This window comes from Cibotium barometz, chromosome 39, assembly GCF_041138505.1.
Source record: "Cibotium barometz isolate CiBa-2024 chromosome 39, ASM4113850v1, whole genome shotgun sequence".
Classification (NCBI taxonomy): Eukaryota; Viridiplantae; Streptophyta; class Polypodiopsida; order Cyatheales; family Cibotiaceae; genus Cibotium; species Cibotium barometz.
In genome coordinates, this window is record NC_141084.1 from 22,922,391 (window position 1) to 22,942,853 (window position 20,463).

Consider the following 20,463-nt stretch of genomic DNA (forward strand, 5'->3'; position numbering starts at 1 on the left):
TCATTAGAAGACCTTAAAGTGAAACTCCTTGGCTAACTATGAGAGATTGGCTATTCTTCTTGAAGAAATGCATGTTTTCTAGCTAAAGCCAAGGGCGCCCACTACATGAAACTAGATAACCTCATCTTGCAACCACCCTATACCAGAAGAACAAGATAAAAGTTTGAGTTGCAATCATGTACTTCACAACTACTGTCTTTAGTGCAATGTTACAATGGATATCGTCAAAAACTTTACTTGGCCATCCCTCATCAAGAAGTCTTGCTAAGAGAAATGTGTCCAAATCTTTGCAAACAAGCATGGTTCTCGCTATCTTCACCTGAAATAAGCTAAAAAGTTCCACAAACACAATAATTGGTAGGTAAACAATAATTTTTACTACACAAGTTGGAATGCTCCCTCGTAGAGAGTGTTGCACATCCTTGAAGAGCTTGCTCTTTGCTGACTCCATTACTGAGGGATCTAGGATAGGCCAATCCATGTAGTTCCACTCAGCTTGCAAAGGTAGCTCTTCCAAGTGGCCACGATTTTGTTTCTTGTTGAGCAGATGGTAGAAATGATCATAGAAAAAGATTCCTATATCAACAAGGCTTTTGTTGCTCCTTCCCTCATACTGTAGCCGACCAATGTGTGCGTGAACCACATTCATCATTCCAATGATGCTGAACTAGCTCCCACTCCTCATATGATGAGGGGTACACATTTGCAATCATAGACGTGGACAGTTTACACAGTTCATTAGACCATTTATGAGAAAATGAAAAATTGAGAAGCGATAGATTTACTTATAGTTTTGTCTATGCGAGGGCAATTTTATGTCGTTTGGATTCTCAAGCATAAGCTCATTATGCATATATATATGTTGCACTAGGACTTCCTTGATGGTTGTCCTTCTAGTCTCTATCTTGAAGTCTTTTACTCTTCCTTTTCATGACGCCCTAAATGTATTCTTGTTGCTTGTCTTTCTTTTCTTCCTTGACTGCATAAGGACCCATGTTCCCTTGGTGATTAGCACTTCAGTCGACTGATTTTGCGCATTGAGAGATTTGGATACAAGTATAGCAAACACTGGTGATCTTTGTCTCCTTGCCCTAGGAATTGAATCATCTATGATGGCATTAGTGGGGCAAAATCAGGGATAAAACAAGATTTGCTACCCATATTTTCAAGAAGGAATGGAGTACAAAAGCCTGAAGCTTCAGAAAATGGAGTGCAGCAGAAGGTAGAGGAAATGAAAAGAGCATGAGATATTGTTTAAGGCCAAGAGGAAGTTTGAGAGGGGGGAAATTTTCCCTCCTTTGCAAAAAGGTGTATTTAATACATGGATTTGAATAGAAGTTTCCTTCCCTACAAAAGCGTAGGTGTGTTTAATGCATTTGGGTGTGAAAAGTGGCTATCAAGTGTAAGTAGAGTACATTTTGACATGAGAAAGAAGAGTTTTTAGATTTAGAAAAAATAAATAACCTATTTTTCAATGTAACATTGCCTTCTTCTTGATTGGATGTGCTCCTTTTTCTCTCTCACTAAAAGGCCCTACGAATGACCTCCAAAATGTCCTAATGTGGTATGTAAACTGGTGGGGAGTCATCGAGGGACGTTGCTCACGGCGGCGGCAAAGCCTATCAATATCTTGACCAACCTTGGCATGGTTAAAATGGTGCGCTTTCGGTACGATGGGTGAGGACCGATGAAGCGGTCCCTGAGTGAAGTGATAGGACACCTAAGTAGGATCCTAGAGAGTTCTGACCAGGTGATGCATGGGCTCGCTGGTTGCTAGGACACCCATGTGTATGTCGAGGAAGATTTGGATGAACTGAAGGGAATTACTTTTGTGAACAGTTGGTTCACCAGCTGGTCTTCAACGGAGAGTCCGGATGATATATTTTTGTAAAACAATGGACTCAATATTTTGGAGGATTATGATTTCATTGAAAGATTATTTTAAAGACAGCCGAATATGTTATAATGGTGATTTCATATTGGGTGTGTAAGTGGTATGTCCACCTTAAATTTTGCTTAAAGCGCCGGCTAGGGGACCTAGGAACTCTTTTCCTCGATACTACCCGGGCAAAACATAACCAAATTTTTATAAAGGAATCCCACCAATACAGTGGTTGGCTAACCTATGGGCCAATTGGGCTGGATCGGGGGATTCCTACGATACAAATAGTTACGATTAAGTTACGTTAGTTAGATTAAGTCCTAGGAAGACCTTGTTCTGTGGGAGGGTGTTAAGGTTGGATTGGGGGATTCCTGCGATACAAATAGTCACGATTAAGTTACGTTAGTTAGATTAAGTCCTAGGAAGACCTTGTTCTGTGGGAGGGTGTTAAGGCTCACCCTAACCCTCCTTGAAACACATCCAAAAGGAGATTACCTGGTGAACCGCACAACTGACGTGAGGATCTTTCCAATGGCCCAGCTCGTAACCCTCGAGGTCTCCAAGCTCTACAACTCCTTGAGAAGCAATTCCACCGCATTTCCCGCAAGTGTTGTCACACCGCCGCATTGCACTACGGGTCCTCGTCCCTCCTCTCACCTCACTTCACTCACACACACTCACTAGCATGCATTAGGGAGAGAGATTAGCAAGAGGATTAGCAAGAGCAAGACTCAATTGCACAATGGGAGAGTATATTGTATTATGAGAGAAATTCACTTATATACATGGCCATAAGTGTTCACACTCACTTAAACTATGGTCGGCTGGGCGCCTAATGCTATTACAATGACTACTCTCATAATATATCCATGAAGTACATCACTTAGGACTTCATCCTAAGCGAGAATTACCATAAATACTCTATCACACCATTACGTGGCACCCGTCCAAGTTGTAGCTTTGGACACTATTGCTTGATATCTTAAATGTACGACCCTTTGGTGTATCTATCGTGACTCCTTGATGTAAGATAATGGCGGTAGCTCTTGTTAATCCTAGAATTGGATTAACATTCCCCCCTTCTCCTGATGATGACGATTGCGTCCCCTTGTGATCGCGTTGAAGCCTTTGTGTGGGGAGAATGAACAAGCTTGGTCAAGGGCTTTGATGTTGAATGACATTCAATGGTCTATGTTCCTCCGAAAGGAATAAGAAAAGCTAGTTAATGAATGAAGAAGTTAGTGGTGTATTGGGAATTCCTAACGGGGTGGAGGGTTATTGTTACGAATGATTACATTTTTATATTTGTGTAAGTCGTTTTTTTTTTTGCTCACTTTGTTTTTGGCAATCATTGGCAAGCTTACATGTGATTTTTGTTAGTGGGGACACTAAGAGATGTTAATAATGGGAGAGAAGAGAGAGAAGGATCTAGAGGAACATAGACATAATCATCAAAACGAGATGGTGATTCTCAGTTCCTCAAATCTCGTGGACAAGACCCTACATTCCAATAGAAAAAGGACCACTAGGAGGAAAAAGAACCGCAACAAGCAAACTAAGAGTGCATCCACTAGTTCTCAAGAAGTCTCTAAACAAAACATGAAGGATCAAGCGTTTACATCCCAAGAAGTGCATGAGGAGCATCAACCTCAACCTGGGCCTAGTGCTAAACAAGATGAGGCTAGTACAACCGAGGATAGTTCTGGGGGTTCTGTTTTTGTGGATAAGGTGAACGAGACTCTAGATGCCATCATTGATGCTCATAGAAGTCGCATTGCAGCTTATCTGAGCTACCCAAGAAGCTTCAAGAATACCCAAACCCTCATGAGGAGAAGATTAATCTAGCTGTACATCAGCAACTCATTAGGGAAGCTCAATCAATACTTGAGGGCCCACCTCCACCTATCCCTCGAGGCCCAACCTCTCTTAAGCCAACATTAGAAACCATACCAGAAGTGTCATCAAGTTGGGAAATGAAAAGTGAACTGATCTCACAAGCTCATAGCGAGAAGTCTGTAACAATTGCCACCCCATTTAAAGAAGGTATTCTTCCACCACCTAGCCTTGCCTTCCCATGCAATGATGAAGTTATTGATGCTAACGAGGACATGGCAAATGAGATGTGGGCAGCAGTTCATGAGAAGGTTAATGAGAATATGTCCTCTATTATTTCACCTCCATTCTCTGAAGTGGATTTTACTAGGGGCACTGAAAACAACTTTAGACGCCCAAGCATCCAGGAGAAAGTTCAAACAATTGTTTCTCCTAGAAGTAAGCATACAATGAAAACCTTACCATCTTATTTGGGAGAATATGAGAACTGTTCTCAAACCTTGAGGATACCCTCCATGCATAGAAGGTTGACAAAGGAGATGGATATGGGTATCGTGCAAGCTATTTTGTCAACACCAGTGGCTTGTACCTTACCTTTGCTTGATTTGATAAAGCTTCGACCTGAGTTGTGGAATGATATTGCCACATGTTTGTCAGAGCAGGTATTGCTACAAAAGGGTCACCATCATTGTACTATACACCCTGAGACAAAGCATGTTATGCCAGTTCCTATCAACAAAGTAGAAAAATTTTGAGGACGATCAGGGAAATGCTACCCTCCCATTAGAAGTACGAAAAGTAGCTTCAACTGCAATACTTGATAGTGGTGCAGGAGTGGGCATTGTGACAAGGACCATTTGGGAAAATTGGGGCAAATCAGCTATTAGGAGTACCAAAATACGCTTGCAGCTGTGGCAAATGGAAGCTTAGAACATCCCATTGGGCTGCTAGAGAACATATTGGTCACCACATGTGGGATTGAATATGAGCACACATTTGCAGTAGTGGATTTTGGAAAACATCCAAACTATGAAGTGATATTGGGTAGACCATTCATGCGACAATTTCAAATGATTCAAGATTGGGGATACAATTATTTGTACCTCCGACATGATTCTGTCATCACAAGGGTCAACCTAAAGAATCACTCATATCGCGATGTAACAAGGTCTCCAATAGATGAGTTTGATTCTGCTTCATCTGAGGGCTCAAGAGTTACATTGTCAGATGGGCGAGAAGATCTGTGGATGTGTGGAGCCTCATGTAGGAATTTCAACACTGAGAGACTTAAGGGTAATCGAAGTATATCAGATGAGACATACATTCCACAACCCTTCCCTGAGCACTTAATTGATCCCCTAGAATGGAGTCATGTCCTTGCAACATTATCGACATGTGCTTTACCTAAGCCAATTCAATTTTGTGACTCAGATGGATATGACATTATTCCTATACGAATGGTACAACCACGTGACCTTCTAGATGATTTGTACTATGGGGATGCATCTACAACAGCACTGCATGTAGAGGAAGTCTAAGTGGAGGATTTAACACTCGAATCTGCTAATGATGCTGATAAGGAAGACGGATGGGACTCTGATTTTGATGATGATGTGATAATCCCCGAGGAAGAGTTAGGAAAGGCACGCCTACTCTTGAGAGGAAGGGAGGTTCAAGTAGAGATCCCTCGAAGCCGACCTAAACGTAAATGCTGTAAGAGCCATAAGAGAATCCGCAAACAATATGAGAGGGAACGATGTGAGAGAAAACAAAAAGAAGACGAGGAGTTTAAGAATGAACACTCTCGACCACCACCTCACTTCTCAGGAAAGAATGGATATCTATACTATGTCCAAGCACAAGATAGTATCAAAGACCAAGTAAAACGATCAGATGGATTCCAGCCAGGAGAAAAGCTAAAAACTGTTAGCAAAAATTTAAAAAAAAAACGAAGAAACCAAAACCAAAACTCAAGTCTCAAACCGATTAAAAAGAGTGTCGGAAGTGCAAAGGTAACGGTTGAACAAAAAACTCTGATGCAAGATTGCAAAAGAGAGCTCAAAACCGCATGGTCTTCAATTAGTGATGACTCAAGTGGACAAGAACAAGGTCTCAATGTTCCCCCCAACTTCACATAGTACACTCTTCAAGATCGAAAGATTGTTCTTCAACAGCCCACGCGACAAAATCCAAGCATGCCAGGGGTTTCATATGATGGTCCAGAAGATGCAAAAAAGATTGATATCGCTAAGCCAGGAGAAGAGCCTTGCTATGTGTGGATTGCCACAGACTTGTCCTTAGATGAGGAGAAGTTATTAATTCAAACAATAAAGGAGTATCACGATGTTTTTGCTTGGAGTTATAAAGACCTCAAAGGAGTTGATCCAAGCATATGTCAGCATACAATTCCATTGCGAGAGGATGCAACGCCTTCCAAGCAACGTCCTTATACTTACAATGAGAATTTTGCACGAAAGATAAAAGAAGAAATAGACAAGCTCTTAGAGGCAGAATTTATCTATGAGATTGAACACACTGAATGGGTCTCCCCTATTGTAGTGGTGCCCAAGAAAAATGGAAAACTTCGAGTATGTGTAAACCTCAAGAAGGTAAATGCAGCTACTGTACGTGATCATTACCCCCTTCCAATCACGGATCATGTTTTGGAACGAGTTGCAGGGAAAAAGGCATATAGTTTCTTGGATGGATTCTCCGGTTACAATCAAGTGTCAATTGATCCAAAGGATCAACACAAGACAGCCTTTGCTACTGAAGATGGCATCTTTGCCTATCGTGTTATGCCATTTGGTCTAACAAATGCACCAGCAACCTTTCAGCGGTTAGTGAGTCATGTATTCAAGGAGTACCTTAGGCAATTTCTTGAGATCTTCATGGATGATTTATGTGTTCACTCACAAGAGCGTGATGATCATATAGAACACATCAGAGACGTGTTTCAAAAGTGTCAAGTTTATCGTATATGCTTGAATCCTGATAAGTGCAAATTCATGGTAAGACAAGGAAAAATTTTGGGCCATATTGTTTCTCGCAATGGGATTTCAACAGATATAGATAAAATTGATGTCATTGTCTCATTACCTCGGCCTATCAACCCTAAAGGGGTACAAATATTCATGGGACATTGTGGCTATTATCGTCGATTCATCTACATGTACACTATCCTAGCCAGACCATTATATGCTCTTCTTGTAAAGTTTAATTGGACTGATGAGTGTGAGGAATCCTTTGAAAATTTGAAGCCAGCATTAGTGACTGCACCCATCTTACGGGCACTAGATTGGAACCAAATCTTTCATGTCCATATTGATGCTTCAAACTTTGTAATTGGATGTATTTTGGCTTAATCGGGAGAACATAATAAGGATTTCCCAATCTCATATACTAGTCGACAGTTGAACAATGCTGAGAAGAATTATACCACAATAGAAAGAGAAGGTTTGTCCATGATATATGCAGTGAAAAAGTTTCGCCATTACCTTTTGGCAAACAAATTTATATTTTTTGTGGACCATCAAGCACTGCTATATTTGGTGAATAAGCCCTGTGCAACTGGAAGGATTGTGAGGTGGTTTGTCATCCTTCTTGAGTTTGATTTTGAAGTGGCAGTCCGAAAAGGAACAACTCATCTAAGGGCAGATCATTTGTCTCTAATCACCTCTGGAGAAGCTCCTGTGGGTGTGGATGATGATATGTTAGATTCAACACTTTTCCTTGTAGAGACAGCTCCTAAATGGTCTGAACCCATCTTAGAAATTTTGACAAGTGGGCAGATACAACTAGCGGGTCCTAATGTGGACCTATGGCGACCATTCAAGTTAATCTCAGGGAGATTATATCGTCAGGGTAATGATGGAGTGTTGCAGCTTATACCTAACCCTGACCAATATGAGGAGATCTTGGAATGGGCACATGAGGGTATTGGTGGAATCCATGCATCAGCTACTACTTGTGTGCGACGTATAACTCAGGATAGGCAATGGTGGCCTACCATGCATGCGGATGCTGAAAAATTTATTTGTAACTGTGCTTCATGTCATATTCAACAACCAATTCATAATGTCACATTATTCCAAATTTCAACTACACCAAGTTGGAGTAAGTATATTGTGGACTATATTAAGCATGGTCATACTGATCGAACAATTCCTAAACATCGAAAGCGTGCTATTGAAGTTGAAGCGGCCAACTATCTAGCTGATAGAGAACCAACTCTACAAGAGGGGCAAGGATGGTAACTTGCGCATGTGTGTATGTGAAGCTGACTACTTGAAAATCTTGACGCATTCACATGCAGGTGTTGGGGGTGGACACTTTTCGGGCAATACCACAGCTAAGTTGATTAGGTGGTTTGGGCTTTAGTGGCCAACCTTACAAATGGATGCCGAAGAATATGTGAAACGTTGTGACGATTGTCAAAGGACCAAACCTCCCATCACAAAGGACAATATGCCATTGCGGCCTATGTTAAGCACACGTGCGTTTGCCAAATGGGGTATTGATTTTGTCAGTCCCATTAAACCTCCAGCTCGTCACACGCATGCCGAATATATTATAGTCGCAACTGACTATTTGACCAAATGGGTAGAAGCAAAGGCTAGAGTAAAAAATGATGCTAGAACCACAGCCAAGTTCTTGTATGAGTACGTGTTTACAGGCTATGGCTTACCTATTGAAATCATTAGTGATCAGGGTGTGTACTTTGTGAATGAGGTAATAGAGTTTTTACTTCAAGAATTTATGGTAATTCACAAGCGTTCTGCACCCTATCATCCCCAGACCAATGGTCAAGCTGAGAGTACTAACAAGATTCTCTGCACAGCACTCACAAAGATTGTTGAGGGACATAGGACTGATTGGGAGCAAAAGTTACACTCAGTTCTTTGGGCATATAGAACAGCCTATAAAACATCTGTGGGCACAACCCCATTTGAGCTTGCTTTTGGGCTAGATGCAATTCTTCCCATTGAATTTCTTGTACCTACTCTACGAGTTGCTAAACAATTGGACTGGACTGGTCATGAGCTTTCTCAACGCATTGATGAATTGGAAAATCTGGATGAGACCCGCTTATTGGCGGTAATGGGGATGTATGCCGAGAAGAGGAGACAAAAGCAATGGTATGATCGAAATGTGACAACTGGCCAATTCAAAAAGGGGGACCTTGTGCTCTTGTACACACTTAAGAGTGCTATGCATTGCTTGTTGTCTTGATTAGTGTAGTGGATTTAAGGGATTGAGAGATTGATTGAGGTGTTGAATGGTTGAATCGTCAAGTGGTGGTTTGTGTATGTGAACTCTCCCTCATGGGATAAGCCTTCATGCACTAATCGGGTCGAGTCCTCGGATTGACATTGTGTTTCTTAACACATTTGTTGATTGGTAGTACTCTATGAGCACTATATTGCACGGTAGATGAATTTCCATGATAATTGAGAAAAGATGGATTTGAATTAAATTCTAATGTAAAAAGATGAATTTCCATCATAATTCTATCTAATGAATTAAGGTTGAGAATTTATGTGGGAAAAAGAAAATCTTGGATAATTGAATTGGAAAAATCACTAAATGGATATTTACCCAAAAACTAGATGTTTAGTTGAAAGGAATCCTAGTAGAACTAAACTGAATGAATTTAGTTAGACTACGTGAGGTCAGACAATAAACCTAATTGTCCTTCTCTCGAACTAAATCAGACAAAAACTTTGTGACCAATTCCAGTTACTAAATCCAAAGAATAGACTACCGGAACTAATCTAGTTTTTCCCTAACCGATCTCACCAAGAATCTAGTTGGATAAATGGATAAAATGATGGGTAGATTACCCTCATGAGAGATCAAGGATCCTCATTATTGAAAGTGGAAATTATTGGAAAAAGAGTCTTTGTTGGGACCAATCTCAAACTGGAATCTCACTTGCATTGGAAACTCTGTTTTTCATTCAAAGGACTGTTTTACGCCAGAATGCTGGAAGAAGCATTTGGCTTATGTTTTTCTAAAGGAGGTTCGTTTGGAACAGCTGGCGGGGAGTCGTCAAGGGACGTCGCCCGCGGTAAAGCCTGCCGAGGTCTTGACCAGCCTCGGTACGGTTAAAATGGTGCGCTTTCGATACAATAGGCGAGGGCCAACGAAGCGGTCCCTGAGTGAAGTGCTAGGACACCTAAGGAGGATCCTAGAGGGTTCTGACCACGCAATGCACGGACTGGCGGTTGCTAGGACACCCAAGCGTACGTTGAGGAAGATATCTGATGGACAAAAAGGAAAGATTTTTGGAAACAAAAATTTGATACTAGATCTCGTTGGTTGGGCCAGTTGGTCTTCAACACGGAGAGTTCAGATGATGCATTTTTGTAATACAATGGACTTGGAATTTTGAAAAATGATGATCGGAACTATTATGATTTTATTCAAGGATTGTCTTAAAGCCAGTTGAATCTGTTATAAATGGCAATTTCATATTGGGTGTGTATGTGGTGTGCCTATTTGATTTTTATATGAATCGCCGGCGGCTAGGGGGCCTGGGAACTCTTTTCCTCGGTACCCAGGCAAAAACCCAATCAAATCTTTATAAAGGAATCCCACCAATTCAATGGTCGGGTGGTTGGCTAACCCATGGGTTGGATGGAGTTAGGCTAGATTGGAGGATTCCTGAGAAACAACTAGATACGATTAGTTTCGTTAATTAGTTTAAATCTTGAGAAGACCTTGTTCTGTGGGAAGGGATCATCGGCTGTGCCTCAGAAATGAGGAAAAAAGCGGCGGTGATTCCATGGACCAAGTGCAAGTATCTTCTAGATCTGACCATGTGACTTCAAGCTTGGTCAGATCAGTTTAATTTAGTCAAGACTTTACTCGTTAGAGTAATCTCCTAGTTAAAAGGTTTTTCACCTTCCTGGCGGAATTGCCCGTGCCTTCCGGGCGAGGGAAGTCTTCCGGGCCCGGTCTCGAAGGGACCGCCCCCGGGCTAGCCTCTCGGACATCCGCGGGCGAGGCCCCGAGTGTGCAGGGCCCCCGCCCCCCATGCGGGAGGCCAACGCCGCTTCTGCTGCACCACAGGAGCCCCAAAGCGACGGGCGAGCGGGGACCTCACGGCTGGTATCAGAGCCTTGTTAAAAGCTAATAAGGATAAACAAACTCTTATCAGAAATTGATAATAAAAACTCAGAAAAAGCATTTTTTCATAATGTATTTTCATTCCATAAGCTTCTTTAATAAAGAATTTTTAATCAAAGAAATTGTTTTTATAGATGGAAGTTCCCTATTTATCTGGTATTCCCGACTTCACCCAGTCTCAAGATATGACTGTGTTTGCCTTCAAGCATCTCATCTAACTGTACCGGAAGCTCACCATTTAAATCGAACCGGCTCGTCAAGACCTCGGCCGACCTTGCTACGCGAGACGTCCTCCGTTGACTCTCCGTCAGCTGTTACAACTTTATTAGGTAGGTCTCCACGACCATATTCTTAAGACAGTCAAAATGCTTCCCTAGCATTCTTGACATAAAACAGTCATTTACAAACAGTTCACAAATACAGATTCTATAATGAACTCACGTCTTTCCAGATTGTTCCACATCAATCCATATTACTTAACCCAAATCCAAATCGTATGTATATCCATTCTTGACCAGATACATCATTTTCCATCCCATCACATCAGATTCATTCACTTCACATAACATCCATTCCTATCTTTCTTAATTTACATTACGACTCATCACATCCATTTCTCATTACATCTCATTCGTTCACATCTTAGATTATTCATTCACATTCTGATTCACATGACATCTCAACTCATCCATTCGCTCATATCGACTTTATATCCATTCACATATATATTCGCATTCATTATTCCATATACACATCCACATTCACATCTACATCCATACATCCATTTTCACATCCACATTCATACATCCACATCCACATCCACATTCATACATCCACATCCATACATCCACATCCATATCTACATCCATACATCCATTTTCACATCCACATTCATACATCCACATCCACATCCACATCCACATTCATACATCCATATCTACATCCATACATCCACATTCACATCTACATCCATACATCCACATCCACATTCACATCCATACATCCACATCCATATCTACATCCATACATCCACATTCACATCTACATCCATACATCCATTTTCACATTCACATTCACATTCATACATCCACATCCATACATCCACATCCACATCCACATTCACATCCATACATCTATATCATACATTCACATTCGCGTTCACATTCATACATCCACATCCACATCCACATCCACATTCACATTCATACATCCATTTTCACATCTTCATTCATACATCCACATCCGCATCTACATCAATACATCCACATCCACATCCACATTCACATCCATACATCTATATCATACATTCACATCTGCGTTCACATTCATACATCCATACATCCACATCCACATCCACATCCACATCCATACATCTATATCATATATTCACATCCGCGTTCACATTCATACATCCACATCCATACATCCATATCCACATTCCACATGCATACATCTCCATCTATTCCTCGTTCATTTTCATCTATCTGATTCGTTTCACATCCTCATATCTATTTATAGAATACAAGAGAATTCTTATTTTTGATATAAGATTTCTTTACGCACCTATTTATGCATAAATTCCATTTTAAGGAGAATAACACTTTCGAAATAAAAATCAATCTTTTATGCATCTTCCTATGCATAAATTCATTTTAAATAAGAATGACACTTTTGGATTAAAATAAATTCTTTACGCATCTTTCCATGCATAAATCCAATTTAGTAGGAATTACACTTTTAGAATAAAAGAATTTCTCTTATGCATCTAATTTATGCATAAAATCCATTTATGATGAGAATCACACTTTTAATATAAAAAATTTATCTTCTATGCACCCATTTATGCATAAAAATCATTTATGATGAAAATCACACTTTTAATATAAAAAATATATCTTCTATGCATATGTTTATGCATAAAAATCTTTTATGATGAAAATCACACTTTTAATATAAAAAAATATCTTCTATGCATATGTTTATGCATAAAAATCTTTTATGATGAAAATCACACTTTTAATATAAAAAAAATATCTTCTATGCATATGTTTATGCATAAAAATCTTTTATGATGAAAATCACACTACTTTTAATATATAAAAAATATCTTCTATGCATATATTTATGCATAAAAATCTTTTATGATGAAAATCACACTTTTAATATAAAAAATATATCTTCTATGCATATGTTTATGCATAAAAATCTTTTATGATGAAAATCACACTTTTAATATATAAAAAATATCTTCTATGCATATGTTTATGCATAAAAATCTTTTATGATAAAAATCACACTTTTAATATAAAAAAATATCTTCTATGCATATGTTTATGCATAAAAATCTTTTATGATGAAAATAACACTTTTAATATAAAAAACATATCTTCTATGCATATGTTTATGCATAAAAATCTTTTATGACGAAAATCACACTTTTATAATAAAAAATAATCTTTTATGCATACTTTATGCATGAAAATCAAATATGATAAAAGTAACACTTTTATAATAAAAAATAATCTTTTATGCATAAAAATCAAATATGATAAAAGTAACACTTTAATAATAAAAAATAATCTTTTATGCATACTTTTATGCATAAAAATCAAATATGATAAAAGTAACACTTTTATAATAAAAAAATAATCTTTTATGCATACTTTTATGCATAAAAATCAAATATGATAAAAGCAACACTTTTATAATTAAAAAAATAATCTTTTATGCATAAAAATCAATAATAATGAAAGTAATACTTTTATATATATAATAAAACTAAATTTCTTTTATACAAGTGAAAAAAATCACCATAACCTCCTTTGTATGGCTGACTATTTTTCAATTTTAAGTCTCTAAAATTAATTAGAAATGCATCAAGAGTATTTAAATCATTCTAAAGTAACATTTTTCTACTTATTTAAGAGAAACATTATGAAAAACTTGATTTTATTCATTAATCATTCACCTAGGATAAAGAATGGTTGGATTTACTAGAGAAAAGAGGGGAATGCCTTTTGCAATGAGGCATAACATCATTTGCAATGTAGACAAGACAAAAATCATTAAAAAAACCATAAAAACCATAAAATCAATGGAAAAGAGAAGAATCTCCAACTTACATTGATAATTTGAGAGCTTTCCTTTGGCTTGATGGTTTGAGGGTTCTACTCTTGTTTGGAAACAAGAGTGGCCACCAATCTTTTGGAAGAGGGAAGGTCAAAAACTAATGAATTATGAGTAAAATTCATTGTTTATGGCACTTGGGAGAGGTAGGGTAACAGTGCAAAAACACTATTAAGTTTCAACAAAGGGGAAGGCTTCTATTTATAGGAAAAAGTGAGCTTCTAACCAAGCAAATTGATTCTAGAATTTTTCGGATCAGTTTGGTCAATTTTTTGACCATTTTTAGTTCAGTTTTGCTCACTTTTTGGATCTAGTTGAGACAGGAGAGAGGAGAGATAAAAATATCTCATTATTTGGGAGTTTAAAACTCATTCAAGCATGTGAAATAGGTGCCTCCTTCATGAGAGGAATCTTATGTGAGTATTTACTCATTTTTGGGGGATTTTCCTTTTATTCTTCTATTTATCTCCTCCCTACATTTGGATGAATCTTATTGGTCCATAGGAACCTTAATTTAAAATTTCAAAAAAATCTTCACCCCTAGGATAATGCCTCTTGAACAGATTATACTTAATTTCTAATGCACCTTCTAAAAATCTTTTTGAACTTCTGTTTCAAGGGAACTTATTTTAATAAGAAGAGATATTTTTCCATCCAAAAATATTTAAAAACTGAATTACCACTCTCTAGAAGATTTTCTCTCTAGGCCAAAACTGATAGAAACAATATCTTACACACCATCTACGACTCAGATCTTTGCTGACACCTAGAGCACAATCATTCACACGCTTAAGGGTCAGTGGATCAGGCGCACGGAAGGAAAAGAGACATCGTTTCCTTCGCGACTGGATCATCAGGAGCTCTTTTTCCAGCACTCCGCTCAGAATCTTTAGTGGCAATATTCACCCCCGCTGTGGCTATTTATCCACACATAGCTAATTACGCCTTGAGAGGCTTGTATATCTGTTTTTGGGTTTCTCTCAGGCTGCATCCATTTTGTGACAGCAGCCCGCCGACTGTAAGGCCTTCTTGTATTCTCATCTTCAAAGTAATATAGTCAACACTACTTTTTGCCAAAAAAAAAAAACAAGTATGTATATAGTTAGTATCTAATTGTTCTAGCAGTTAGAATAGTGGATCATTAGAACAATAGATCTACTGGCTAGAATTTGGTCTCTAGTTAGTAGTTAGTGTCTAGGTCTACCACTTAGTAAGTAGATCTAGTTAGTAGCATTGTTGTTGTTTCCAGCTAGTAATATCTAGTTACCAATACTAGTAGTATCTAGTGGTAGTAGTAGATAGCAGTATCTAGAAGTACTACTAGTTAGTAGTATCCAATTACTATTGCTAGTCCTAACAGTGTCTCATAGTACTAGTATCTAGTAGGACTTGCAACTAATAGTATCTAGCATCTTATTACTAGTGGTTAGTAGTAGTATCTTGCTACAACAGTTGTAGTTATAGTAGAATTAGTAAGTAGTATTTACTAGTAGATACTAGATAGGAGCATCAGTAGTTAGTAGTGTTAGCATTGAGTTACTAAATACTAATGACTGAAGGAACTGTAAACATGGTGGGGATTCAAGGAGGTTGGAATGGTAGAAGCGTATTGACAAGAAGATGGGAAATTGAGTTATCATTCCATGAACAAATTGTTACATATATAGACTTCCATTCTTGTCCACATGTCAGTCATCACATGATAATCACATGGGTACACATGGTGTGTCCACATGTCCAGGCACATGTCCATTCCACACAAAGCAACCTGACATCTCATAGGATAAGATGCCTTTCAAAAAGTCAACATCTTCTAGAATTCAAGAGAATCTCTCCCTAATCACACACACCTCTAGCATATGAACAATACAAAGGATAATGCTTGCTCCAACATACCCCCCCTCAAGCGTTATCCTAGTTCATGCTCCAAGATAAATCTAGGTTTATGGTTTCTCATGCCTTTCCACTTAGGTCAAGGATAAATCCATGGCTCTAGTTTCACAGGATGTCATGACTGGTTCAGTCCTTGGGGTATTAATAGGTGTTAGTAACTACTAATGACTACTAATGTTCCAACTATTGACACTTTTCTAATTACTAACCTGATCAACTAGGTCTATTATTGACAGTCCATTACTGACTAATTACTAGTTTGAATATTAACACTTTGAGTACTATCAAGTGCTAATGTTCTAACTATACTAGTTCAAATACTAATACTAGATACTAGATAGTAGTTCAAATTCTTTGAATACTAGTTTGAATGCTAATTGTTTGAATACTAGTTCAAATATTAATACTTAATACTAGAATAGTAATAGTTTGTACTCATCATTTTCAACTAGTATTTAGTATATATATACATTATATATATATATATATATATATATATATATATATATATATATATATATATGCTGACTAACAGTTTGTACAGTAACAAAACTGAGATACAACATCTACATATAATTGCTTGTTTCTTCAATCAGTTTGTGTCCATCTCATGTCAGAGAACTCAAACAGGGAGTGCGGCCTTTTAACACCAACATTTTCTGGACTTGGGTGCAACTCTTATTCTAATTGAATGTGGTCTCTGCAATCTTTGGACATATAGTTGTTTACAGATGTGTGCTCTGTAGCCCTGTGTCCCAATCAAATGTAGCCTACCCTAATGTGTCTCATCCTTGCAAACGGTCAATTCACCTTCTTTTTGCAGGCATGGACAATTTGAGTAACACACTGTCCTGTTTTGAGCATGTAGTGTACGCTTGTCGATGAATGTGCAAGTTAAGGTTTTTAAGTCAGCAAAATTTCATACCTGATGATGTCTGCTACATTTTGTAGGCTCTCACAATTTCTTGAAATTTGGGAAGCATATGCATTGATAAAGCACTTGACTTTATCAAGTACATATTTGTTGTGGCTTTAATTCTTGAATGTGAGCGAGGTTACTGTTCTAGCTTTTTCAAGCTGGGTCTAGAAATTTGCTGTGTCAATCTTATTGTATTCTGCAAGAGTACCACATTTTATTTTACAGATGAGCTCCTAGAAAATGCATCTGTTTTTTTGGAAGACCTTGCTGTATACAGTTATTGTATATCAATTTAATGATTGTAGACAATATATCAGTCACTAATAGATATACAGCTAGCTAGATTTATATTCTAACTATATACAGTTAGTATGTATATTATATACTAACCATATACACACAAAAAAAGAAACATTAGCAAGTTGTTAGCTCGATGTGAGCTCCTCCTTTGCCCTTGTTACTAACCCACAAGCTTCACACCGATGTTGTGCGCCATTGCCTAACTAGCCCTGTGCCATTTTTTCACAAGACTTGTGCATCAGTCCAGCCAACCACATTGCCACATATTCAGTGCCAGAGAGCATTGCCACATTGAAATTATGCCTACCATTTTCAGCTATTGTTCATGTAGAAAAGCATGCCACATTTGTGCTCAACCAGCAAGGACAACAATGTCAGATTTGTGCTCATTTAGCCAACATAGAAGTGCTCATTTTTTGGCTCTTAATAGGCTACAGTCTTCCTGTGTGTGGAGGTCAATGGCTACCATTCTATGTATTCAAGCTATGTGTTCTAAGCATGCATTGAAAGAATGTTTTGAACCTTCAAAGCTAAGAGAGAGAGAGAGAGAGAGAGAGAGAGAGAGAGAGAGATCTAATCATTGTAAATTTGTAATTGGGAATTTTCAGCTCCAGGTTTATTTTCATGTACATATGGCTCCAAAAAAGAAGGGTGTTGGAACAAGTGCTAGATGTTTAACACAATATTTTAATAGCATGGCAGAATCCTCAATGGGTTCAAGTAAGTCAACAAGACTTGAGCAAGCTAATAATGGTCCAGATTATTTATCTAAGGAAAGCCTTAGTAGCAATGAAATGTTACTCATTGAAATCAACTAAAGTTGTTGCATCAACACCATCACAAGATGTCCAAAGTGTAGGAGTGGATGCAACACAGTCAATTGCAAGGAGCAACCACTCATCTCCAACAAATCCAAGAGAAGGAGAGTCAATTAGAAAGGAAAGTAAGAGGAAGAGAGGTCAATGGGATATCAGGAGGACATTCCAAGCTAATTGGGTTTCAAAGTATCCAATCATACAGCCTTTGGAGTCAGAAAATGAGGAGTCATCATAGTTTGCTACTTGTATAGCTTGTATTTGGAAGCTGGGTCGATCAATCAAGCTGCAATTAAAGCTTGACACAATAGAGAAACACCTTGGAAAAGTTTATGAGAAAGAGATGGAAATACAAAAATTGTTGCTCGTTGCAAGAGCAACAATAGAGAAACACCTTGGAAAAGTTTATGAGAAAGAGATGGTTGATGGAAATACAAAAATTGTTGCTCGTTGCTTGCAAGAGTAGTGGTGAATGCAGGCATATACAAAACATGGCTGAATGTGAAGCTCACTTATTGCAGTTTGAAGAGGATAGAAAGGCTAGAGCAACCATTTAACACTTGTATGAGAAAAGGGTCTTGAAGGATTGCCAATCCACGCTTGCACAATTTGCCATTGTATTGCACATTCTCTCCATAGGGAAGCCCATGTCAGAATATTCCAAGTGGGAGAGCCCTTTGAGCTTCATTGGACTTCGTGTTCCACATTTTCCAACAAACCATTGGGGAGTTTGCCTACTACATGGCAGAAGTGGTCAAGGGACGCTTACAAGAGAAATTAGCAAATGCCAAGTTCATTGCTGTCTCACTTGATGAGGTAACCACACGAGATGATGGCTCATGGGTGTGTATAAATGCATATTTTGTGGAAGAACATGTGAGAAAGGTATGCTATGTGGGAGTCTCCAAGTTGGAATGTAGTGCGACTTCAAATGCTATATTGAGGTTGCTAATTGAAAGCATGACAACAAATGGTGGGATGAGCTTGAGAGATTTGTCTCAAAAGATTATATGTGTGGGTGTTGATGGATGTTCGGTAATGCATGGGATTCGAGCTAGATTTTGTGTCCAATTGAAGAGGCTTTATGCTTCTTACATGGTTGGCATACATTGTATGGCTCACCATACAAACTTGGCTTATAAGATTCTCCAAAGTTTTGATTATGTGCAGAAGATAGAGGATTTGGTGAGAAAAGCATATACTTTTTTTTTAAGGAGTCCTAAAAGATTCAATCAGTTTAAGGTGTTTGCAAAAGGAGTTAGCCAAGAAGCTCTTGAAGCAAGTTGATACCAGGTGGATTTCACTCATTGGTCCAGTTCAGCGCCTATATGAAGAATATAAATCAATCATTGGGACTATGCATGCACTTGCTCTAAAGAAGGGAAAGGGGCAAGAAAAGGCCATAAGGCTATTAGATCTCCTTAGTGATGCAGAAACATTTTTATATCTTGGTGGATTACTTCCAATGTTACGAGAGATGAACCATCTAATAAAAATAGCACAAGCACAGGATTGTTACATTATGGAGTATATTGTAGCACGAAAGCTCGCATGCTTGCAATTAATTACCCTCTATGGAGAAAGCTCAAGCTTCTCAAGCAAAAAGTTTGAGGAATGGAATACTAGTTTGGATATTGAGAATGAGAATAGCTTTTTATGCTATAATCAAAAAGGATGTTTGTGCATGAAGTCAAAAAGGAAAATTGATAGAACTTCATCTCATGAGAAAGGTGAAGGGAGTTGAAAAGCATTGAAAAATCAAACAGTTAACTTTTCCACAACTCAAAGCTTTGTTAGGAAAGAGCTTATTTCTGTATGTGCCACTCTAGTTGATGAGATCCAACAACGGTTTCCCAAAGATGAACTCCTTGAATCATTTGCAATTGTTCACCCCATGTATTGGAACAATGAAAAAGACAAAAGATTATTGATGATTGACTTCACTAACAAAGTCCAAGTCATTTCAAATCAATTTGGTCAAAGTGTGGAGCTGAATGACAATAGAGTGAATGCATTAATCTATCCCAAAGAGCTCATAAATCAGTCAGGCATCTTTGGGCAGACTATGTGGGAGCAATATAGCAAGCTAGAAGAACCATCAAAGCCTGGATCCATGACTAGATTGTGGAGGAAATTAGAGACAAACTTATATCTAAAGGAGAGAATGTCTGAGTACTTCAAGCTTGTTGATCTATACCAAACAATGATTCTTGGTTCAGTGGAAGATGAGCGGGTGTTTAGTAGCTTGTCCTTCATAAAGAACAACTTGCAAAATAGACTTGAAAAGAATTGAGATACATGTTTGAGATTGTATACTACCAAACATGACCTTAGCACATTTCCATTTGAGGAGGCGTATGCTTTATGGGACTCAAATTGTCATAGAAGGACTATTAACAAGAATGCATTACAAGATGAAAGAGCATTTGAGCATGTCCAAAGCTTCCAAATCTGTGACAAATTTTCTGGCAAGTTTCACTTGCTTTGTTTCTTCTCTTATTGGCACACTCTCTTATCTTGTTTTTATACTTTTCAAGGTTTAGGGTTGCTGATGGTCTCCCTCT